This window comes from Ips typographus, linkage group LG15 (assembly GCF_016097725.1).
Source record: "Ips typographus isolate SLU linkage group LG15, UJ_Ityp_2.0, whole genome shotgun sequence".
Lineage (NCBI taxonomy): Eukaryota > Metazoa > Arthropoda > Insecta > Coleoptera > Curculionidae > Ips > Ips typographus.
In genome coordinates, this window is record NC_138436.1 from 1,710,950 (window position 1) to 1,737,907 (window position 26,958).

Below are 26,958 nucleotides of genomic sequence, written 5' to 3' on the forward strand. Positions count from 1 at the left end.
CGTCCGCTCCAGGATAGGTTGTAACTCTGTTTACGCAGTTCCTAAATCTTTTGTTGATCAATATATAATCAATCTGGTTTCTTATAATGTGTGTTGGGTTATCGCCTGGACCCCTCCAAGTATACAGTCTTCGTTTATGCAGTTTGAACCATGTATTTGTTACCACCATGTTGTATAATGTATTTCGAACATCCATTTTAATGCTTTCAGATACATCAGTGGTCTTGGCCCGTCGATAACATCTCGATTTACGTTTTCTAGGTGAGGAAATCATAAGATTGCTTGCTTGCTTTTTCCGAATTGAATAAACAGTTTTGCGGGAAATTTTCAAAGTAGCTGCAACCCTCTAGTATCAAAAAAATACATCACTAAGAATATATAAGGTCTTAAAATTTGTTATTTACTTCCTGAACAGATGATAAAGCTTCTAAAGGCCCTCCATTGTTTTTTTCCAATTCAAAATATTCACAAAGGTTAAGAATTAACTGCTGGGCTTGTCTGTGGAGAATTTTTCCAGGCATTTTCTAAAAAATACTGTAATAGTAAGTAATTCCGAATTTATGACATATATTAATTCTGTTAAAACCAAATGGCAAAATAAAAACCATAATAGACACTCCCATTTTTTTTTCAAAACAGGTTAGTAATTGTGTCAATTTTGGTTAGACCGTGACAGCCGATATAAAAAAAATAAAAATATTAATAATAATAATATGAAAGTACTTACAGAATGTTAAAAGCGTAGAAACAATAGCTCTTAAAAGAACTGTGGTGGTGTGGTAAAAAGAAAACTTTATAAATGATTAACAACACAAAGAAACGGAAAAGAATTAATAGTAAACAAATCAAATAAATGTCAATGGTTTTCAAACTGACAATGACTGAAATTGAAGCGCTAATCAGTAAATGTTTATTTTGGCAGACATTCACTTAGATATTTACCCTTTCTGAAAGTGAACAATAGACAAGGATGAAGTCAATAATGCATGTCTACTTCTAAATCACAGGGTGATGACGCACGGGTAAACTCAGTCCGCGAGAACAGTATGTAATTTGCTAGTGATTTGCTTGTTGGTTAATTTTTGGGACATGTGTGCATTGTATTGTTTTGTTTTTCAAGTAGCATTATCGCTAAATAAATACTATTATGATATTAATACTCAAATTTACAAAACATGCACAAAATATGAGAATTGAAATTATTAAACGAACTAAACATTTCAGAGCCCTGACGAACAAGAACAGAGGTATAAGCACAAAAACTGCAACTAAAATATACAAATCTATTTGCAGACCTCTACTCGACTACGGACACATACTAAGAGTTAATGCGACCAGCAAAACAAAAAAACACGTACAAACTACAGAACAAATTGCACTTAGACTAGTAACCAAGATTAGACATCCTCAAAACCCGCTACATAACCCAACCAACGAATTACTCTACGAACGGACACAAATGACAAAAATAACAGAACGATTAACGAAACTAGAGGCAAAATGGAAAGGCAACCCCCACAACTGGACAATTATAAACCCCATCTCCCTCACAAGACCAAATAGACAATCTCGCTACGCCTTTCCTCAATATACTCTGTTGGAACATTTTACCTAAAAAAAACGGACTAACTATTAATTTTAACCTTTTCTTTGTAAAACATTATTTATTTTTTTTTTTTTTAACAAATATTTAGGTGGATACATTAAGCTTTGTTTCTGTAACATTGGCAGAAAGACCGGTAGGTCGATAGCCTTTTTCCTCGGAAATAAAGATTGTTTGTGTGTGTGTGTATTATATTAATACTGTGCACCCGAGCACCCACTGTGACGTCACGCGAGGTAGCGTTTCGAGGAAACAGGTTTTGCTGATAGGGCCGCCCTCTTGGATCTGTTGTGTTGTCAAGTCAAATTTCCACTTGTCACTTTGCTTTTGTTTATTTGTTTTAGCATGCTGCTCAAATTAATTATATTTTTATGACAAAATCTAACAATTTAATTGGTGAAGATTATACACTAAAATCAAGTAAATGTATATTTTTTGATTGACATAATGGTTACAACAGCTGCTGGCCCAAGTAAGATTACAATGACAATTTCATACCTAACCATAATAAACCATGCTATTGCTGATGCATCATTACTACACATTTTTGTACTAACATTTTTTAAGGGTGGTTCTAGTAACTAATTCGGCTAGTCTTACAGATCTGCAACTGGTATATGCTGCATACATCACTACTTTTCCATGTGGATGAAAAAGCACAACTTTTATGAAGAAAGTGACTACATTTCCCAGGGACTGCAATCAAGTTGAAGAAGAAAAACTGTGTGCAATATATTAAACTATCTACATTAGGTACAACAGTGGATTAAAAGGCAAGTTTTAACGTGAGTTAACTGTTTTAAAGCTAGATTTGTAGTTCTAATTCCGCAAGAAGTAAGCAGCAAGCAGTAGTAGCCATGTCAATTTATAGTTCGACTTTAGTAAGAAGGAAATAACAACCCCAAAGTCTTATAAACCATCAAAATTTTATTTATTATCTTGTGGGTTGTCATTTTTGGGCAAAAGCAAAAGAAAGTATTTGTCAAATGATATTCCAAAAATCTATGAATGGGGGTAAAGACCAGTGGTCTATGATGGAAGCAGTAAGGAGCAAGGTAAGAAATGAAAATGATTCTTTTCTTGCTGCTTACTGCTTGCGGTTAATGTGGCTTGCACTTATTTGTCAAACTATGAATTAGAGTGTTACAAGTATATTATTTATTTTTACTGCAGCTTACTGATTACTTCTTCTTGCGGAACTAGAACTATGAATCCAGCTTAATTATCGTAACATTAACAAAAATAAAAAGCAATACAGTTTTCATTTTACCTTTAACACTATAATCATCATTGTACACTAACACTTTGTTTTTTATTAGGTTAGAATATTTCCAAAGTCATAAACACATCTATGCTATCTAATTTAACATAACTTTGTAGTACTTGTAAGTATTTTGCCCGGTTTCAGGGTTGGCAAGTTTTGGACAGAGTGGTTTAAACCATTGGTTTTAACCCGGTTAGTCAAATTTGTTTTGGAAACTTTAGTGTTCAAAACGGGTCAAAACCAAAAAGTTCAAAATTAAAAAAATATATATATCAAATTGATTTAATTATTTTTTAAGAAATGTTTTACATCAAAATATACAAACATTTGTACTCAAAATAAAAAAAAAATATTTTAAACAAAAAGAAACATTTAAACAACAAAAAGCCAACAAATTATAAACCTGCCTATTATACCTACATCCAGTCATCATTGTCTTCCTACCTTTCAAAATTTTTATCTTGTTTTATTTTTAAATTTAACATTCTATATACAGAAATCAGTTTGTTACATTTTTCTACACCTAATTTATATATTTTGTATTCTAGAAATACATAAAAAAGTGGTCATTTGCACATCCCTGTCTGGTTTATACTTTTAAATTAAAAAAATTAATTTGATTTTAATTACATGTAATGCTCGGTTTATACCTCCAAATTAAAAAATTAAATTAAATTTTAATTACATGTAAAATTGAATGAACATTATTGTGGTTTATACTTTTCAAGATATGCTAAATTAAATGACATAGATGTGTTTTTTTGGCTTTGACGTATTTTAGACATATTCTAACCTAAAGGGTGAAAAATTCATGAAAAAGTTCAGCTATAAAATAATCATTTGTAAGACTTAAAATAATAACTAATGGATGAAGTTTTCTTTGGCTGTGGTTACCACACTAGTTGGAATCCGTGTATCCTTGACAAAACGATGGAAATGAAATTGGAGATATGGAGTAAGACCGATAAACAGGGAATGAAGGAAAAAACAAATCAAGTTTCACATTTTATCACAACGAAGGTTTCAAGAATTTGCCCTTAGTTTAAAGTTGGCAAACATGTCTTGGAGTTTTCGTTAATTTGGAGGTATAAACCAGACATTGTCCCCTGTTTATACCTCCAAATTAACAATTAAACTATATTTTCGTTAAAGTCAATTTAATTTTATCAAAGTTATGCCTGCTTTATACCTCCCATTTAAGAATTAAATTAAATTAAAATTTCCACTAAAATTAATATTTAAACTAAGAAATCTTGTTTAGGTTTATACTACAAATTAATAATTAGAAAAATAAATGACTGTTTTGACTTACTGGACGTTCGACGTTGATGTTTGACGTTGACGTTTCTATTGTCATCGTCATTACGCGTGTTTTGTGGATAAAGAAAATTTTTATTAAAATAATTTAAAAAATTTGTTCTTAAACCACTTTTTCGGTAAAAAATCCAATTATGGAAAAAGACGATTCAAGTCTAATAGACTACGTATCGCAATATCCATACTTATATGACAAAACTAACAAAAGCTATAAAAACAAAATAGTGCGGGAAAATGCGTGGAAAACTATTGCCTCCTTGTTATCCGAAAAAGGATATTTATCCCGTAAGTAAGATCAAAATCACATTTTCAAATAAATATGCAATACTTATCTTTGCAGCCACATTGGCTGAACAACGGTGGAACGTTCTGCGGAACCGTTTTTGCACCGAACTGAGAACAATGAGATGTGTGCCCTCAGGGTCCGTCTCTACTCCATCTCCCTGGCCCTACTTTCAGTCCATGAAGTTTTTACAACCATTTATAAGGAGTAGAAAGTAAGGCATATTATTATACAATATGTCTAACAGTTAGGTACTAATTCTTAAAATTGTAGAACAAAAGGGACATATAAAACTGTGAGTCCCCCTTTAAGTTCCCCTGATGACTGTCCTTGGAACACAATGTCTATTCTTACAGAAAAATCAAGTGTTGAATATCCATCAGATAGCGAGAGTCGACAAGATAGTGAGGAAAAAACTGAAGAAAGTAATTTCTGAATACCTATGGAGTATTTGTTTACCTCTGATCAAAAAACACACTGGCTTGTTCTTTTACTCAACAAATGTTTTAGATGGGAAAGAAACAAGAAAGAAAGAGGTTCCAGTTGTAACTAATACTGTCTTAACTGCAGCAGGACCAAACAATACCCAATTAAAAGACCTGTCAGAACTAAGGACAAATAATGTTTTTAATTCAAAAAAAAAAGGAAAAGTACAGACAGCACATATTTGGCTGAGTTATCCAGAACTTTAAAAGCCAAAAAGTTATTTTGATGAAAAGAAAAATGTCCAAGGCAATCAAGATCTCAATTTTGGACTGTTAGTGGCCGATGCCTTAGCAAAAATTACTACCCCCAGAAAAAAGCATGCCCTGATGGCCAAAATTTTAGATTTGATAAGCGAATTTGACAGCGATGAAAATTGAAAAGGTTTTATTTGTGTTTAATTATTTCTATATATTTCTAAAATACTTCTATGTTTTAAAAGGAAATAAAATGTAATAAATGAAATGAGTTAAAAATTTATTTTAATCATAAACATATTTTAATACCTTGAGACAAATTAAATCACACTTGAAACTTTTTTTACTAGACAATTTAAAATGTACAGGTTTGACGGAACTTTTCAGGAACAGTGCCTCTGGTGATGTAATCCAATTGCCATGGAACAGCTCCTTCAGGAGTCACAAAACAGTGTTTTAACATTTCTCTATTGTCTTGAGCTGCTCTTGCTGAGTTATTGGATCCTACACGACCAACTGCTCTTACAGAATTATTATTTCTCCAGTTGCCAGGAATAACTTCATCATACTTATTTTCAGTATCTACATATCCCGTTGGGCAATACTTTCTCTATGGGTATATCTTCTTCACATTTTTGGATATAATTATGAAGCACAACCGTGCAAAGCACAATATTTTCAGATGTTTCTATAAGAGCATTAATTGGTCTATAGAATATTCTCCATCTCTGAGTAAGTATCCCAAAGGTATTTTCGATTACCCGTCTGGCTCGGGATAATCGGTAATTAAAAATTAACTTTTCAATACTTAAAAAGTTCCCAGGGAAGGGGCGCATTATATGAGTATGTAGGGGAAAGGCAGCATCAGCCACAAAGAAATGTGGAAGTACTTCATTTAGATTTGGCAAGGGCTTTGGATTAGGTAGATTTAAATTATTATTAATAAGACGATGCCCAAAGCCTGAATTTTTGAAAATTGCACCATCCGAGTTACTTCCTTCACCACCAACATCAACTACAGTAAACTTGTAAAAGCTATCACATGCTGCCATTAAAACTAAACTGAAATGTTTCTTATAATTATAATATTTTGACGATGTTCCTGCTGGGCATTTTTTTGCAACATGTTTACCATCAATGGCACCCACACAGTTAGGAATATTCCACCTGTTCCAAAATTCTTTTTCTATGGTCTCCCAATCACTTTTAGAAGGCATAGGCAATACAATAGGCTGAAGTACTTCATAAATTACTACAACAGTTTCTTTGACTATCTGTGACATGGTTGCCCGACCAATTCGATATCCAAAGGCTACTTCTTGTTGCGAGGAGCCTTCAGCTAGATAGCTACAAACACAACATTTGTAAATAAATTAGTTGTAGAAGTTTAGCATACTAGTATTCAACTTACTGCAAAGTTATTATTAGTCTCTGACCTGCAGATATTGGCGTTTTTGTAGTTTTTAATTTTGTAAGCCTAGGCTTCACCAACTTTAGTAAGTATGCAAACATTTCAGGAGACATGCGGGAATAGTTATAGAAGTATTCACGATCTTGATTAATCATGGCTTTTACAAACTTGTTGTATATTCCCAACTCTTTCCTACATCCGTTTATAGGCCGCACTCCGTATCTACGTTGCCTTCTTCGTTTTTTAGTAATAGATATGCCTACTACTGCAGCAAGGAGAATCAATCCAAAATACACCTCTTCATCCATTTTTTACATTTTTGCAAGAATTTAATGAATCAAAAAAATATACACACCAGGAACCAACATTTGTTAGGATTATGATGCTTCACAGACTGACAGAAGACAGCAATTTACATCATGAGTGATGACAAGTATGACAGTGATAGTTCCGAAAGTCAACGAATTTAAACGAATTAAGCCGAACTTTAGTAAAGTTGGTTTAACTTTAATTTAAAATTAATTTTAGTTTAGTGTAAATTGAAAGTATAAATAGGCTCGCTTGTAAGTTCACTTTCAGCTTTGATATTATATTACGTCATTTATTTTTCTAATTATTAATTTGTAGTATAAACCTAAACAAGATTTCTTAGTTTAAATATTCATTTTAGTGGAAATTTAAATTTAATTTAATTCTTAAATGGGAGGTATAAAGCAGGCATTAACCACAATAATTTTCATTCAATTTTACATGTAATTTAAATTAAAATAAATTTTTTAATTTGAAGGTATAAACCGGGCATAAACCGTATAAATTTACATTAATTTTAAATTAAATTAACTTTAATTATTTTTTTTAATTTGGGGGTATAAACCAGGCATTAGTTTTTTTAAATAAAACCTTATATTTTTTAATACATTTGTAGATACTAGGTAGAATTTAAAAAGTTTTATGTTGTCTATACTTCAACCTGATAGTTTTCCTCAAGGTTTTATTAATATTGAATTTTTTAAGATATTAGTTTTTACTCTGATATAAAATTGGTTGTATTACCAATTACCATTGTTTACACAGGGACCACAAATTAGATTTACGCAAATAAATTTGCGTTAGATGCTACAGGGCGTTCATTTTTTTTACAGAGTGTTTCATGATAAATGCGTCATATTTTATGGTTTGATTAAATATAACAAAATAACACTACTTAAACAAAGATGTTTTGCTATGGAGATACATGGTGTCAAAGTTTGCATAAAAAGATCTAAATTTATTTATTTCTTCAAAAGGGCTGCAGATACCTATGTTCATAAAACTTTATAGGTGTCAACAACAGAGCACGCTTTGGAATAAAAAAAGATATTTTTCAATTTTGCCAGTGGTATCCAACTATTGAACGAGTTGGTGAAGATTTTTGTTTTATCAAATATAAAGTTTTATAAAAATAGCTGCAGCCAATTTGAGAATTATAAATAAATTTAGATTTTTGTTATCAAAAGTTTAAGACCCTGTACCTCCATAACGAAACATTTTTGGATCATGGTTTATATAGAAAACTAGGTTTTCCTTTGACGTTTAATCGAACCCTAAAATACAGGGTATTTCACGATAAATGCGTCATATTTTATGGTTTGATTAAAAGTAAAAAAATACCCTAGTTTGCTAAATAAACCATGGGCAAAAGATGTTCCATTATGGATATACAGAGTGTTAAAGTTTGAATAAAAAAATCTAAATTTATCTATTTCTTCAAACCGGTTTCAGATATTTTTATAAAACTTTGTAGGTGTCAACTGTCCACGATAAGGCACGTTTTGCAATAAAAAACATAATTTTTAATTTTGCCAGTAGCGTTCAATCAAACACGTTCCTGAATGTTTTTGCAAAAAAATATGTATACACCACTCTTTTTCCATTAAACGCAAATCAATTTTGAATTCCCCATTCAATTTAGAATAGAAAAGCTATCTAGTAACTTTTCGGTACACCTTTCTGTTTTCCAATAAAAAATTGAAAATCATAAAAATGTACCCATAAAATCAATACTAAATCGTCGACTGTTTATTTTATTAATCAATATCTAAATTTTTATTAATTTAGTTTTTTTGAAAAAAATTTTATTCGATAGGAACAAGCAGTATCTTCCTATTTTTTCATAAAAAAACTGAATAAATCAAAATTTTAATATTGAATAGAGGCGAAATTCGAAGATTTAGTATTAATTGTAAGGGTACTTTTGCAGGATTTTTTATTCGAAAACGAGATGACGTATCAAAAAGTTGCTAGATACCTTTTCTGTGTTAAATTGAATAAGAAATTCAGAACTGATTTGCATTTTTTGGAAAAACAGTGGCGTACATATTTTTTTTGCAAAAATGGTCAATAACTTGTTTGGACGCCACTGGCAAATATAAAAAATATATTTTTTAATGGCAAAACGAACTTTATCGTTGACACCTAAAAAGTTTTACGAAATTATCTCTTATTGTTTTGATGAAATAAGTAAATTTTGATTTTTTTACCCAAACTTTAACACCCTGTATCTACATAACGAAACATCTTTGGACCGTGGTTTATATAGCAAACTAGAGTTATTTTTTGACCTTTAATCACACCCTAAAATATGCCGCATTTATCGTGAAACATCCTGTATAACGCATTTACCATGAAACACCGTGTTGACTAATTCAGCAGTAATTTCGACTTTTTTAAATGGAACAGCCTGTGTATTACTTATTTTTCTGATATCTTTTACAATTCAACTTTTGTGAAGTATGTCATATACCTACCTAATTTAAATGTCTCCGATATATTTATATGTTTTAACTTTTACCTGCATTTTTTGTTATCTTAACTAAACTATAATCGGAAAATTGTCTTTAACAATTCAATTGAACAATAAACATTTTAAATTGTTGTTAATGACATACAAAATTAAAACATTTGTTTTTTATCAATTATACAGGGTTATTCACGTTATTGGACACGGAAAATTGTGACTAAAGTATTCACTTTCAACAAACTTTTGATTCTGGGATGGATATAGACCTATTTTAGGTATGTACCGGTTGTCCCAAATGCAGAAAAAGTATCAAAGTTATATTTTTTCAAATGGAATACCTAGTATTTTATTTGATTTTCATAATCTACGTTGAAAATAAAAGGTAATGAATGACATTGAGGTTTGGTACGTCTAAACTTTACAGTTTCTCAGATATTCGTTATTTTGTAAAAATTTAGAACAAATTTTAATGTTTAATCACTCAACCTCTGATTGATTTTTATCACTCAAAATTGGCTTGGGACCTACTAAATGATCAAGTTTTAGGATCCATGGGTGAGAAATTGTCTAGCTCATACAGGATGTCTCAACACTTTTCTCCCAATAATTGCAAGCTTTAAACTTTAACAACTTGTCAAAATCAAATTGAACACCACCTATTTTATGGTTAAAGTAGATGCAAAATTTAATTATCTATCGAAAATTATTGAGGTCTCCTATGGCTAACTGTTCGCGTTTTCTTGGAAAGTCAACATTTCTAGAACTCGCACCGATTTTGAGTCATTTTTGATACCCTTGAGAAATGACCAGAGATTAGCGAATTAGCGAAATTTTTAGGAGTATATCCATTAAGATACTTAATAACGTTGCTGAAGGACTCAAAAACGGAGTAGTTGGATGTTTAGTGTTTAGTTTAGTTTTAGTAGTTTGTAGTCCAATTGTCGCCGTTTTAAACATTTTTATGAATTATTTTTGTTTGAATGATTTATTTAATTATTTTTATGAATTACTTCTATAGCAAATTTACAAAGTATTAAGCCACTATTTTATTCTAAGCTTTACTTAGATTAGAATGATAGATATGTAATTCGAAAAGATACCAAGTGATCCTTGAACGATATCAAAAATCAGTCAGTCAGCCCTACTTTAAGAAATGTCGATTTTTCCAAGAGAACGTTAACAATTAGAGGTACAAAACCTTAATAATTTTCGATGGGTAATTAAATTTGCATATACTGTAACTGTGGTTCCATTTGATTTTGACAAGTTTATACTACTTCAAAATTTTAGTTTTTGATTAAATAATTTTTTTTGAGACCCCCTATATGAGTTAGACAATTTATCACTTTTGGATCATAAAACTTAATCTGTTATCATCGCCCAAACCAATTTTGGTCAATTAATCTCAAAGGAAGGTTGAATGTTTAAATGTTAATATTCGTTCTACATTTTTACAAATTAAGGAATATCTGAGAAACTGTAAAGTTTAGACCTATCAAACATCAATGAAATTATTTTTTATTTTCAACGTAGATTCTGAAAATAAAGTAATATACCAGGTGTTACATTTGAAAAAACATGACTTTGATACTTTTTTGGCATGTGGGACACCGGTACATCTTGAAAATATTTTTAAAAGATACCTTCAATAGGTCTATTTTGCAGTAGCTGATAGGAGGCGCTATCTGCAACTATTTCAGCTGCTTAAAAGTACTTAAACTTTTTTTTACGCAGCTGAAACGGACCTACGACTTCAAAATATTATTCTAATATGTTTTCTATTTTTAAAAAATATACTAGTTTTAGATCTTAAATGTTGACCGTTTTCGAGATATTTAATGTTTTAATATTGCATTGCTAATACGGTTAAATGGTTAAAGGGTAAAGTACATTTACGTAATTTATACACACCTTAAAAAAACTAATTGGAATATCTTTTAGCTAAATCACACAACAAAAAGACTGATAAAAATAAATGAAAAATCCTTACGTATTTTCAGTGAATTTGGTGAAACAACTTACACCACAAACCACTGAAAATTACAGTATTAACATTAAAAAAAGGTTTCTTTTGGACAAAAAGTATTCTACAAAGGCAAAATAAAAACTTACTTTCATAAAATAAATATTTACTAATTTGAAAGTTGCTACATGCAATATCAAAATAGTGGATATCTCAAAAACGGCCAACTTTTAAGCCTTAAAACAAGTATACCTTTTTCACGTAGAAAACATATTAGAATCATATTTTGAAGTCGTGTGTCTGTTTCAGTGGCGTAGAAAAAAGTATTAGTCCTTTTAAGCAGATGAAAAAGCTGCAGGTAGCGCCCCCTATTAGCTACTGCAAATAGATGAAACCATCATATTTACCGGCTGTCAAAACCCCCTTATACACATTTTCAGTAATTTATATCAAAGTACCTAGATAATATGATAAAAAAACAAGAAGAAAATTTCAACTTTCACACCCTGTATCTTTCGTAATATTAACTTTCGGTATAGGACAATTTAGCTAAATCGTATTATTTTGATGTCTGGAATATGCTGTAACTCTACCAACGGTTGAGAACACCTGCATTTTTAGTTTGTCGTAGGCTAGTTATAAACTCAAATTAAAACTTAAATTAAACTAAACTTAAATTTAAATCGAAGGTAAAAATTAAAAACCATAAATAAATTGCAATCTACTCAAATTAGGTACATGACATACGTAAAACCTATCAGACAAAATAAATAATGTACAGGGTGATCCATTTATAAAAGTCGAAATTTCTTAAACTGAATTAATCAAAATATATTTTAAAAAATTGAACGTCCTGTAGCATCTAATGCAATTATTATACGATTTATTTGCATAAATCATTTTTGTCGTTCCTGTAGAACGTTCGTACCAAATATGAGTATTCTACTTTTAGAAACAATGGCAATAGTCAATTTTACATCACAGTAAAAAGTAATATTTGTATAGAAAAATTAAAAATTAAATAATCTGACATTATTAACAAAAAAGTTTTAAATTGTTATGAAGAATTTAATAGTTATTTAACGAACGAGAGTATTAATGAAAGCGATTAATAATCGAAATGGTTTAACGCAGTAAACGCGTTACTAAAATTGAGATTATTAATCGCTTATTAATATAAAAGTTGGTTATAACATTTTTCCGTCAACTGTAGTTTATAATAAAGGTTTATAATCCTACAAAGTTTTGAAAAAACTGTTCTGTCAGTAATGGTGGAAGTCAACTAAAGAATGTGTGTTTATTTCTCTTTGTTTCATACAAATAAAAAAGGATAGAACTATACTATGAGCGTATTTGATTGCCTGATAAGATCATGCATTAAAGTAAAACAATTGAAAAATCATGCATTAATGGAACTCAATATTGAACGATTTTGCATTCGTTATCGTCCATCAAAAAAGGCTGTCAATACATGGTCGACGAAAAAAATGTAAATAAAAGTATATTTAAAAAAACTAATGTTTTCTGTCATGTCTTTAAGAACCTGTATATCCAAAAGTAATTTTAAACTATAAATATCAATATTCTCTAAAACTTTTGTATTTAACAATATTTTTCTATTTCTCAAATCAATCGAGATAATGCACTTTATCATTGAATCACCTGTACAGGGTGTCAGGATTTAGAGTGTTTTGACAGGGAAACCCCATTTTCCAGCTAGATACGGTGTTATGGCAAAAACCGTATTTCGATATCTTGTCAGATTGCGGTGCTAGAGGCCGTTTTTCGAATTTCGCCCATTTTAAAAACTTTACCCAACTTTTTTCTTTATTAAAATATCGGAGTGAAACACAAACATTTTTAAGGCACTTTTTCGATGTGATTTCAGTTTCGTGTTTAGTTTTTAGCTACTGCATTCAGTTTTCTCAAGAATTGACATAACTTTCTTCTTTTAAATAGAATTCATAATCAAATATAATTTTAAAAGATGTCTGTTTTTAATATAATATGTAAGATTCAGGGTGATTCACGCTGATGGTATATTAGAAGACGTTCTCGACTTAATATTTTTCGTTTAAATTTGGAGTGTAGCCTATCCAAACTCTCTATGTAAAATATTTTGGACTTTGCAGTATTGCCATATCAGTCGGAAAGAACACCAACTTTTGATTTTCAAATGGAATACACTGTTTCTAATCTAATTTTTGAATTCTTCGCAAAAAGCCTAGTAATTAATGTTAATACTTTGCTATCCTATTCTATTCCCTATCTTGCATCGTTTCTTAGATATTTCATAAAAGTGGTGGATTTGTCAGCAAAATGGTAGACTAAACATTTATTAAATTTTAAAGTCCTGAAAGGTTTGCTGGTGTGATCTTTTGTCCTCAGTTAGACAATACCACATGGTTGAAAAGCCCAGGCGCAAATAACTATTTTCTACGACCTCTTAAAGAAAATAAAAGTTTTCTCCCTCATTTGAGAGATGAAAATATCTCTTTCACTACCTAGGGAGTAATTAGAGAATTTTAAACTAAAGCCTGTCTGAATATTGTGGACTTTCTTTCGTTTGTTATCTGTTTAATGACTTTTTCAATTTTTTAATTTGCTTGAGCATCCCATAAAAAGGTTGGTGCAAGTGGGTATTCTCGCTTTACACATATTACCTCTAAAATTTACTTTACCGCATCCGGTGCGGAAAAGTACTCTTTCCCGCACTCAAATAAGTGTGTAAAAGTGCATTTACCGCACCTGAGTAGGAAAGGTTTTTTTCATTATTCTTACTAGTCTGAAAACTATCTATTTTTTGGTGGATTCGTTTAAAAAAATGTACCTTTTCCGTAAGGACGCTGGAAAGTGCCAATTTCCCGTGCCCTGTTTTTAACTGGTGGGTTTTCTCGTGCGCTCGTTAAGTTGTGTGCTAGATTACCATTCAATGTATTGTCACGTTTAAGTTGTAAAGCCCTTTTGGCCCAACAAGTTAAACGAGACGTGCGTTTATTACTTTAATAAACGCCTTTACCGAGATCTTGTTTCAGAGGTAGAATCAAACCACTTGGTAGAAAAATATAATTTAATAACTAAATAACAGTTAAAACTAATTGACAAAATGGTTGGTTTATCAACTTAGTGAATCGGAATAAAACCTTCAACATAATTCCCAAAAGTAGCACTTTAAACAATACCTTTTACATGCACAAAATATTACAATAATAAATCTATACTTACATTTGTTAAACAATTATGAGGGCAGCTTTCTGGAGGGTTTGGCACTCGCGATTTATTATAGTTTAAGATATGGTTTACTATTTAATTAATTTGTAAACCCGGTGCGGGTTGCAGAATTCAGGACGACTACATTCTGTGGCGTGAGCGGAGTCTTCTGGCTAGGTACTGCCTTCTCCGACGTGGTGCACAGCTAAACTGGACTGACTGGAATGAACCCCTCTCTAGGGTACAACTTCCTTCTTATAGCATTCCAAACACTGGTTCCACCAATCAAAAACTCCCAGACCAGGTCTCCTCTAGCCGACAACTCGTGACGACCTTTCGACCCTCGGTACCTGGAAATATTTCGCAACTCTTTCGCGTCCGGTCACACTCCGGTGCATAGTCTAGCTATTGCATCATAGGTGCAGTTGCACTCTGACCGCATTCCACAATTTTAATGTTTCCGCTCAAGTAATATAAATTCCACATTTTTTAATGTTTCCGATTAAGTGAAATAAATTTGATTTATTTCCTTCGTGACAGTATAATGAATTTTTATACTGATTTTATGCTACAATATAAAATCAAGCTTCAGCTAACATTGGTTAAAACCGAGTTCAAACTTAAAACACATTGACATTTCTTATATTCTCGTGGTAATATTATTTTTTTTGTTTCAGATATTCTCCCGGTGAAGCGAGAAGCAAAAAAAAGTCATCCAGGTCAATCTTGGAATTTTTTTTTTAATTTAATAATAAACTAAGAATTGGGGCGCGGGTGGTGTGTAGTTTTATTTGCGATTTCGATTTGCTGTTATGCCATATGCAGCATTGTTCTATCCACAATATCTGGCCGAATAATTTTCCTTTAATTTCCAACAAAATGCTGATGTATTAGAAATATTGTCATTCCTTTAAATGTCAATCTATGCATGGCGAACTGAGTAACTGTGCAGAAGTTGACATTGGGAGTGAACAAGGACCAGCAATCAGTCATTCATTTCTATCTAACGTACAATTTATTTTCCAACTGATTAACATCCTACAGCAAATTTAACTTTTTGTGTCTGCTCAGCTCCTATTTATATCGAAGAATTAATGCTAATCACGTGTGTTTTCTAAGAACTATCCATAATGCCCAAACGGCATTTCTACTCGTATTTGCACTATTTTGGGGAATACAAATTTGAGTCGATGGCACGTCGGGTCACCACTAATACGGTATATTAACCCTTTCAGTCATGACCCTTCTGAAAACATTTTGAAAAAATTTGTCGTTTTGAGGTAAAAATATTAATTTTTTTATGATTTTTTGTAAAGCCTAATTAGTTTCCTACGGCCGTGACGTCATGTCGTCGACGGACAATATGTCTAAGTGGAAAATTCATATACATATACGTTGAGGACATTTTATTTATTAAAACTCTTATTTGTTATGAAACTTTATATATTATATAAAAACCCTTAAAGCAGCACAAATGTACTTCACATTTTACACAATAAACATGTGTTTTTGAATAACAGCCTGGCAACTTGCACCGTTTCTAGAATTCAAATATCGGATAAAAAGTTGGTCATTCTATTTAAAAAAACATAAGTTTGGTTCGTTACTCAAATTTGGGACACCCTGTATAATAACTGTTTAGCTAAAAATAAAGTAGACATAAATATCTTCTAGTTTTGTATTTAACGTTTTTTGCTAAAATCAAAATTATGGAAGGTAAGGGGGTGGTCAAAATTCAATCAATCATCCTGTACATGGTACATACATACAACCATTATGAACCTTACATGTATGTTGCAGGAATGTGTCAGAGTTAATACACTGAACCAACATTTTCATATTCATTACATGTACACATGTATATTTATAGCATATACTGGAACCAAATGATGTACTTGCCAAGACATATACATATGATATACATGGTGGGTGGGTTTTGAATGTGACGTTTACTTCGTTGTTTCACTCATTCAAAACGATGTAACTGTGCTATTGTTGAGTCATATTTTTGTGTGATTTTTTGTTAGACTGGATTTTTTCCCAAAACCCTTACACAAGGAGTCATTTGAGTAAAAATAAGCATTTGTTTACATGTACTTGCAACATTTAAAGTAAATGCTTTAAATCTACTGTGAGTACCTATATTTCTGGAAGCATTTACTTCAAGTTTTGCAAGTCTGTATCAGAAAATGTTTGTTTTTCTTCTACATGGTCTAAGCGAGTTTTTTGAAATTTTGCAAAGAAGGATATCTCAAACTTGACTCTTAATATTAATAATTATGTTGCCTTCGTCATTGTGTATCAGGTCGGATTCACAAATTTATGAAATGAGCACTGTAAAATGTTTCAAAAACAATAAAAAATGTTTTTCTTAAAGAGATCTAAATATATTATTATGGCATTGTTTTGCTAATAGCTTGGCCTTTCTAACTTGCACATTATTCAGGTACATATAACATATTAAAACTAAGTTTCTAACTTTTTAGTCTAGTTCAGTATCATAACAGTAAAGGATGATTATAGTATAGTTCAACTCTTATAACATAAATAATAACACGCAAGACAGCACATAAGTATTACCAATTAAAATGGGTTATTTTCCTGAGATGACACTTAGGTATTATTTATGTTACAAATGTCACTCTAGAAAAATAAACTATTTTTATTGGTTTTTACAGAACAATAGCCTGCTTTGTGAGGCCAATAACTCCTAACATCTAATTTAAAATTACACTTACCAGAAACTCTTGCAGTTCTGAATTGCACAGGAACGTTTCAAGTGCCTTAAGGTCCTCTTCTGTCTTGATTGGCAACAGCTGCATTACATTTACTCTGGGTTGCTCTGCCTTCTGGGTCCGGGTTGCTTATTTTTGTAATGCCTTCGGAAGTTTTATCGGTCAGCAAACGAATGGAGTTTACTAGTATCCCTACTTGGTCCATAACGTTATTCAACTTTATATTGATAGTCACAAGTTCATCTAAAACTTTCTTTTGGAATGCTAAAACCACAAGTTTTTCATGCTATTAACTATTTATTGGAAAAAATAGCTCTTCTTGTTTGTTTAAAAATGAAGTAGCTTTTAAGCATAAAGTAGCTAGCACCAGCATACACATGTACCTACCATAAAGCATCTTTATTGTACACAAATATACATACCTGTTAAGTTAGTAGAAGTATCAGTCTCATTATTACTTTTCTTTTTCTCTCTCTTTTCCCTTACACTACTTTCTATTAAAAAAAACAATGATAATTGCAAAAGGAAATTGAAATGCTTTGACTATATGCTTACCTAATTCTGAAGATGGTTTACTTAATCCAGTAGTGTTGGTTACCTCCTTTTCAGTATTTACTAAAAATATCAAACATAAGTTTGCAGTTAGAAACTGTCAATATAATAATTTATGTCCTTAAATTTGATAAGTGCAATCAATTTTCAAAACTCTATAATTTTTAAAAGTGCAAAATGCCAATAAAAGTCACTACCCAAAATTAATGTAATCTAAATACCTGATGATGACTCTTTCATACAAAAGGGTGGCACTGGATAAGAGTTCTCATCTGATTCATTTAGAGAGCTTTCTGAAGAAGAATTTCTCACTCTTGAAATCTTTCGGAAACCTCTTCCTTTCGGGGTTTCTTGTGCGGAAGATAAGTCAGATGTTCCTTGAGCCTTTCTTAATTATCTCTGTGCTACTGAAAAATCTTCTGCAAATTTTTTTTTTATATTTATGAAAAAAATATTGTTGGTGACTTTCCATATTCTCCTAATATTTTTACCCTGTACTTTTTCCAGTTGTCTTTTGGGTAGACTTTGCTTTTAATCATAAAAGCTATGGTTCCGCGTTTTTCATTAGTAGGCCATGCACATGTTTTATGTTCTTTGCTGCACCAAAAAGTAGGAACAATCTCTACATAATCTTCTTCTACAAATTTAACTACTAGCCACATACTAAAAAATTTATTAAAATTAAATGTTTCAACAAAATATAAGTATACTTTTTACAATAACTACATAATATTTTATGGCCAATTTAATTTATAAATACCTACAAAGTTTGTGAAACAACATCACAACAAAGGTAAATGAAGGAAATAAAAGCAAAAGGGTTAAACTGCTCAATTGAAAAAGTGAGAAACGAATGCAAAATTAAATTAGCATGAGATACCTATAAGCCAGTAAACTATAAAATCGATGGACCAAAATGTCTACTAAATATTAGTTTTAAATAGGCAAAAATTTCATTTAAACTCTTTTCTAACTTTTCTATTTTGTTTCTAACTTTTTCTTTATATTTATTTAAAAGAAAATTTCAACTTAACTAAGAAAACTATCTTGATAGATCGTCATCTTACTATCAAAAGCTCCTAGATCTGATTTTATGGAATTTGGAAGTTTTGACATTTTTATAACTCTTAAATCTTCTGCATCAAACTAATTTTCAAAATTAGAGAAAATAAATTGAGAACCCATGCATACTAAAATAGATATTTATGTATTAAGAGTGAAAAGTACATTTGCTGAGAACAAAGGTGTAAAAAGGTGTCAATTTGTTCCTAATGCATATTTGCATCATGTTTTCTACAAACATTGTCAAAATTAGCATTCAAGTATACTCCTCTTGAAAGGGTAACTTTTTGTTAAGATTTGGAAACACAAAATGTCGCAATTCAATCATGATTTGATGTTTGTAGAAAAATGATATGTAACTGCATCATAAGTTAAACTACAAGTGCAAAATTGGAAAAAAACACAAGTTTATTTTGATAGGGTAAAATAAATAATTTTCTAGATATATTTTCAATTTCAATTAACCTAAGAGTTGAGTCATCTATTTGAACATAACCAATTTGAAACATAGTTAACAAACAAGTTTTTAAAAAAATCTTAAAAAAAATATTTTATATTTTAACCCTACTCAATCACATGTGCATTCCAAGTTGCAAAATTGACTATTTCTATAATTGATGAATCTTTAAGTTCCACAAAACGGTCTGCGGTTTTTGAAACATTGATTGTAAATAATGAACAACTATACACTTTGAACTGAGGACTATTACAATTGTTTATCAGTGGGCCTGAGAAATGCTCAAAAGAAATTTTTTCTGTCTTGTGTCTGTTTATTATAAGCGTACATTGATTTCTTTCTTCAATAGTACGTCTAACGACTTGTTGTATTGTCAATGAAGATTTTCTTACCTTCCTTGTCAAACATGGCTTTGAATTTTCAAACTTAGTAGTTTTAAGTGGTCAAGCTTTCCAAAACGTCTGACACAGTCCGTCAAATGAATAAGACTATGAACATTTAAAGTAACAAAGCCTGACCCATAAATATTGATGCAATTTTTTATAAAATGTCTTAGTAAATTATCCGCATAAGTAATCAATTCATTAGAAGAATATCTTTCACTAATTTTATTCACTGGTATACTTCAAACCGATTGCAATAACTTCTGCATATGTTTAACTAATGCCCCAATTTCCATATCAACTAAGTTGCTCTAAAAACTGGAACATATTGAACGCTCTAACTTCATTTCAAATCCGTGCGGAGAAATATTTTATTTATCCAAAAAATACTAATTGACGATAACGTCAAGATGGGACTGCATCAACTGAGCCATCTTCCATATAAATTGCACCACAGTCCAAGTACACTCCATTTTATTTTTTTTTGAATAGATGAACTAGGCATTATTGAAAACACGTAATAAAAAATTACATTTTTTGAAATATTAAACCAAAGAATTTCGACAGGATTTGGTAATAATACTAAGTAAATTAAGTTCGACAAAATCAATAAGCATATTTAACACAACACTCATCAATACATAATTTTAGCTGGCTTAACATTATTTATAACTTCTGAAGCAAAATAATCTTCTTGACAATCTGGTGATAACCTTCAGTTATCGTTTACCCTTCATCTTTGTTTCATAGATGGCAGAAGGTAGCAGTCCGCGCCGCTGTCGAAGGATTAATTTCCTTCAGTACCAACTTTCGTTCACTCTGAAAGCGTCTTGTCTTCAGCTCAGCAATGAATACCAACAGAGGCAGCCCAGCCCAGCTGATGAAGTTTGTAATTGTAAACTAGAGATGGAAAATCCAGTTCCTTTATAGGAACTAGTTCTTCAGTTCTAGTTCCTCAAATAGAATACACAGTTTAAGATCAATTTATCAGTGACCGATGTCTATACTATTATCATTTATATTATAATACTGACTAAAGAAAATAACACATAACTACAAAAACCACAAACTACTGACAGTATTGACAGACGACAGTTAACTGTACCAATTTTTTACGATTCGATCATTATCGCTAACCTAAAATGCGCTAAGATATTTATCAATTTTACATATTAATCATGTAACAATTACATAACTGCTATATCAATAAGTGAACTTCAAATTTATATTACATTGATATAATGTAATGAAATAAATTTTATGTTACTCGGTTAACATGTTATTTATATTCACTTGAAATAACCAAAAGTAATATGACGTTAACTGGTTTCTTTTATGTAACATATTGTTACGGTTTTCCCGTGGGTTTAAACAAAGTCAATTTAACTCAACAAGAAATAAATTTATTTACACTTCAAAACACTCCGTACAATAATTAATTCAGCTACCAAAAACACTACTACAATTCCACAATAATTCTACTATTTAAACTTCACCGCGTTCCCAAATCCACTACTAATCCACCGTCGAAACCGCTTCTTTATATTGCGCAAACCACGTTCTAGAACCACCGCGAAATGCTTCGCGATTTGCGTCGAACATCGAAAACGCTTCCCGGTGTATCGCTTTCTAACGGCGGCCTACTATAACACGCGCCAGGCCAGATATTGCGGTTCATCGGATCCATCCCGAATCGAGTGCTCGTTCAGTAGTATCGAGCATAGTAGGCGCCAAACCGCAACACTGCCCCCCTCTTAAAGCTGATCGTCCCGATCCGCTTCATCTAGTCCCTGATACTTCTTGAGTCTATCCAGATGGACAATTTTCATCTTGCCTTTGGGCCTGCGTTGGACACTGTACACGACGTCGTTTCACCTTTTTACCACATTGTAAGGTCCCTCCCAAACCGGTGTTAATTTCGGTGATTTGCCTTTCTTCCTCTGAGGGTTAAACAACCAAACTTTATCGTCCTTCGGAAACCCTCCCGAATTGGCCCTAATCATAACGAGCTTTCATCTTGTCGCTAGCTAGATTCAAACTTTCCCTGACAAGACCATGGATGTTCAGTAATCTTTCTTGCAACTCGTCAACGTAGTCCTCAATGTTCGTGCTTTGGCCTGTTGGAGATCCGAACACAACATCACCTGGAAGTCAAAGTTCTTGACCAAACAGAACTATGGATGGTCTACTGTCCCGTTGAGTTGTGGACTGCTCCTCTTTACGTCATCAAGAAGAGCGGAATATGCTGGTCCCAATCTTTCTGATGCTGATCAACAACCTTTGAAAGATGTTGCTCTACGGTCTTTTTAAATATCTCGACCATTTCATCCGACTGAGGATGAAGCGGCGTTGTTCGGGTCTTCCTAATGCCTAGCAGGTCACAGAGCCTCTGAAAGAGCTTGGACTCAAAGTTTCGTCCCTGGTCAGAGTGACTACTGTGGGGTTTTAATGGAAAGGCAACACGGCAAGTAGTTTAACTGATTGTATTAAATAAGATTAACAATAAAAGTTGAAAAGAAGGTACAGAAACACGTAGTGATCGTCGTAACACTCGTAACGTCGTTAATCGTTTTATCTACGTCGTGGTCGTCGTATCTGGCGTTAAATCGTGCGCACCGGCTTGCTTCGTATTTAGCACTGCCGCCGCACCGAATCTCTAGGTCGCTCGCCGACGTCGAGTCTGTCTGCATCCGTACGGGGCTGGCGGAGGGGAAAGGGGTTTCTAGCCGCAGCCAGACAACCTTGAATACACCGAATACACGATATTCCCACAATTCGGCCGTCCTGATCATCACACGCCTCGGGTGATGCTCCTTCATCTTCATCTTCATCTGGCCAGTCAAATCCTTTTATAAAAAACTCTGCAGCACCAGTAAACGGTTTCATGTATTCCGCACAGGTCGAAGTCTTGAAGGGTCCATCGTGGCATCCGACTTTTTCCACATCGTAGGTGTCTTTTGGCTTTACTTTCACAACTTTGTATGGGCCAAGATATTTGCCTTTTAATTTTAGATTAGGTCCAAACTGCGTGCGCTTGATGGCTACTAGATCGTCTAATTTGTATTTTGTAGGAGATTTACGTCGCAATTTATAGGTTTTCCTGTTTTCGTCTTGGAGTCGTTGAATCTGAAGTCTTGCTGAGCGTCGTAGTTCTTGTCTTGCATGATCAAATTCTGTCTGCAGTTCTTCTTCAAGCAACTCTTTGATTCGTAAATCGGTGTCATTTCTCATTTGCACTCCAAACATGAGTTGGAAAGGGGTGGTATTTATGGATCTCTGATAAGTCGAGTTAATTAGTCGTTGCACCTTGTCGACATACTTAAACCATTTTGTTGGATCCTCTATAGACAACTTAGACAAAACAGATATGATTATCGAGTTGATCCTCTCAACCTGGCCATTGGCTCGGGGTAAACCTGTTGTTATCCGAGTATGGTTGATTTTGTTATTGAAACAGTATTCTTCGAATTCTTTGCTCGTAAATGCGGATCCTCTATCTGAAATTATATTCTTCGGGTTTCCAAAATTGGTTTTCTGAACTTCCAATTTGTTAATCACTTCTTTAGTGTTAGTCGTTTTTGTTGGATATAGCCACACAAATTTTGTAAAGGAATCAACGATCGCAAATATGTGGTTATAATTCTTATTAGTCGACTCTAACGGGCCCAAGTGGTCGATGTGATAGGTTTGAAGTGGTGTTTCTTCTTTAACCAATGGATTTAAAAAGCCTTCCTGCTTACCCCTTTTACGATTATTGAGAATGCATGGAATGCAAGCATTCACAATTTTCTCAATCTTGACATGGAGTTTTGGAATATAATAATCCCGTTTCAAAACCTCCTCAGTCTTTTTGGTTCCAAAATGTCCTTCTTCGTGAACTTTTTTGATAATTTCATATTGCATTGTTGCAGGGATTACTAACAGCTCTGTTGTTCCTTCCATTTTGAAAAGTACACCATCTTTTAAAACATAATCTTCGTAAGGACTGATTTGCAATATTTGTACTATTGCCTTAGTGAAAGAGTCATCTTTTTGTGCTCGTCTTACTCTTGAAAGTATGCTGTCAATTTCTATGGTCCATACGGGTTGGCGACTCAAAGCGTCCACATGCTGCATTTTAGTACCAGATCGATGTTGGATAGTATAATCATAATCTTCCAACAGCAGCGCCCATCTAGCAACTCTTGTACTTAATTCTTTTTTCTTCATTGTCTTCTCAAACGCAGCACAATCTGTCACGATTTTGAATGGAAATCCAATAAGATAAACACGCAGCTTCTTTAAGGCTTCCACGACTGCTAACACTTCTAACTCGTAACTACAGTATTTACGTTCTGCATCTGTTGTTTTCTTGCTGACAAAGTACACGGGATGCAACTGATTATCTTCTAAGGATCTTTGCAGTAAAATTGCTCCCAATCCATCTATTGAAGCATCAGTGTGAAGTTCCATTTCCAAACCTTGTTCAAAAATGTTCAATACTGGTTCTTCAGCTAGAACACGTTTCAGTAAATTGAAAGCTTCCTTTTCTTTGACTCCAAAAATAAAATTCTGGTCCTTCTTCAATAAGTCACTTAGCGGCTTGGCAAGCGTCGAATACCTAGGAATAAATTTCCTAAAGTACCCCGTGAGTCCTAGAAAACTTTGAATTTGCTTGATCGTCTTTGGTTCGGGATAGTTCAATACAGCCTTAGTTTTATCACTAGATGGATAGATATGTCCATTTGCGATTTGGTGCCCTAGAAATTCAACTGTTCTCTGTAAAAACTGACACTTTTTAAAGTTTATTTCAAGTCCATAATCTGCAGCTGTTGCTAAAACTTTCTTTAGTCGAGTCAGAGCTTCTTATTCATCAGGAGCCGGAATGATGAGATCATCCATGTACTGCAACGTCACACTTTCGTCAATAAATTCTCGAAAAACTGTATTAATAAATCGTTGAAATACAGCTGGTGAGTTGCACAAACCGAAAGGCACTCTTCTAAACTGATATTGTCCCTTGTGAATAACAAAAGCTGTGTATTTCCGACTAGATTCTTCGACAGGAACATGGAAAAATCCATTCTTCAAATCCAAGGTGGTAAAAATCTTTGCGCCTTGAAGTCTATCTAGTTGGTCTTCGATCAAAGGTAAAGGAAAGCAATCCTTGACAATTTTTCTATTAAGATGGCGGTAATCGACACAAACTCTCGGTGATCCACACTTCTTTTTCACTACGACAACTGGAGAAGCGTAGTCAGAATGACTAGGTTCAATAATTCCATCTTGCAGCCATTTTTCCACTTGCTCGTCTACAATATCTCTTTCTTTGAATGGCAGTCTCCTTGGGCTGGCATAAACGGGTTCGTCGTCCTTCAAGATTAATTTCATCTCAATATTAGTCGTTTTAACTTTTCTTGGTTCATACGAATTCACCAGTTCGATGATTTTCTTCCTCATTACTTGATTGATGTCTTGTCCAATGTTAATATCATCTTTCGTCCCAGCAAAATCTATCTTCATTAAGTCCAAAGTTTCAATGTTTTCAGGTTCTTTATTTATTTTAATCAAGGATAAACCATTTGACTTGGATATGCCAACTTCAGCTTGTCCTAAAAGTTGATTTCCCAAGATCACTTCATGATTGCCCATTACTTGGTTGTCTGTCACGTATACAGTGTTAGGAAAATATTCTTCATCAATCTTTAAGTCACATGAAAATTGACCTAAAGGCGTAACCGTGGAACCTCCGAATCCTCCAAGAACAACATTGGTTTCCTCTAGCTTGGGTGTTCCAATTTTCCTATACGCATTTTCGTTCATCAAATGCACGTCACTTCCAATGTCGAAAAATGCATTGAAGGTCACTCCCAGTATAGACACTTGTTTGAACGTCCGGTTAGTTGAAGTAGAATTTTCGATTTTGGCCACATTGTTTTCGCATCGTGGTTGGGGAAACGTTCTTCGTCGTGGATGTGGACAGTCCCTTGATTTATGTCCAAATGTGTCGCAGTTGAAACATTTACATCCCTCACTTCTTCTTGTACATTCTGTAGACTTGTGTCCCAGTTGTCCACAATTAAAACATCGAATTCTTGGCTTTAAATCTCCAGTACCAACTGTCCTGTTGTTCGATGAACTTTTACCGTCGTGTCTATCCATTTTTTGAAAATTCTGTCCCCTGTTTTTAGTCTTAAACTTGTCTCTATAATCTGAATAAACCCGTAATTTAATTTTAAAATCGTCAAGTCCTGTAGCGCCATACAACAACACCTTATTACTCGGATCGTCCGGTATTCCATCGATGACATAATGTATTAAAGCGTCTGCTTCGATTTGACCTCTGCTGGCCATTTCTCTCATTTCCAAAAAGTATTCATGTACTGACTCTCCTGGTTTTAACTTCTTTTGTGACAACATTGCATGCAAATTTGCACTAGTCATTTTTTGAGAGAACTCTTTTTTTAAGGCTTCCTTCAGGAATTGCCATGTTCTTATTCCCCTTTCACTTTGAACGAACAGCTTTGCTACACCAGTCAGACGTTTTTTGGCAAAAATAAAGCAGTGTATATCACTCCATCTCATTAGTTGAGCCATGTCTTCCACGTCCTCGATCCACTTTTCAATAGGGTAACACTTTCCTCCATCAAAGAGACGAATAGATTCCTCAATGTCTCGAAAATTCATTGAAAAATGTGTCTGTTCAAATCCACGTTCCAAAACAGTACGATTTGCTACTGCTTCATGATCGTCACTACTAATATTTCTAGTTAATTTTTGCTCAGAATTCCGCTGAGAATTACCACTCGGTACATTCAAAGGAAACGTAACATCTTCGCGGTGTTGAGGATGTACTGAAATTCTGTCATTATCCTCTTCAATCTCTGATTTTTCTTCTTCGCTTTCCGATTCATCTTCAGAATAAACAACTTCCTCCAAAAGCTTCAAATTTGACAAAGTTGAGCAAATATTTTCAATCCGAGGTTCTTTTTCTGTATTATAATCAATATGCAAAATATTTGCAATACCAGTTAAATCATTTGTTGACAAATTATCCTGTGCAAACTTTACTTTAGTTTTAAATTCTTCAGAGTTAGAACTGAATTCAAAACCCTTAAATTGTTTGACGTCTTTTTTCACGGATCTGCCATCAGCTTCACGTCCATACAGCAACAAATGAAACTTTTTGACAACACTATTAGGTGCCGTTTTAATATTGTTCGCGATAATGTCTATTTCACCAAGTGAACACATCGTTCCAAAAGTCAGCTACTAGGACT

At 32.9% G+C, this 26,958-nt stretch overlaps 1 long non-coding RNA gene across 1 annotated transcript; it reads left to right on the forward strand.

Moving 5' to 3' along the window:
* The first annotated feature begins 1,243 nt into the window (after nucleotides 1–1,243).
* Nucleotides 1,244–17,684, forward strand: LOC145738263 (uncharacterized). Its single transcript, XR_014180671.1, has 2 exons — nucleotides 1,244–2,388; nucleotides 15,188–17,684. It is a non-coding gene; the product is annotated as an uncharacterized LOC145738263 (long non-coding RNA).
* The last annotated feature ends 9,274 nt before the right edge of the window (nucleotides 17,685–26,958 follow it).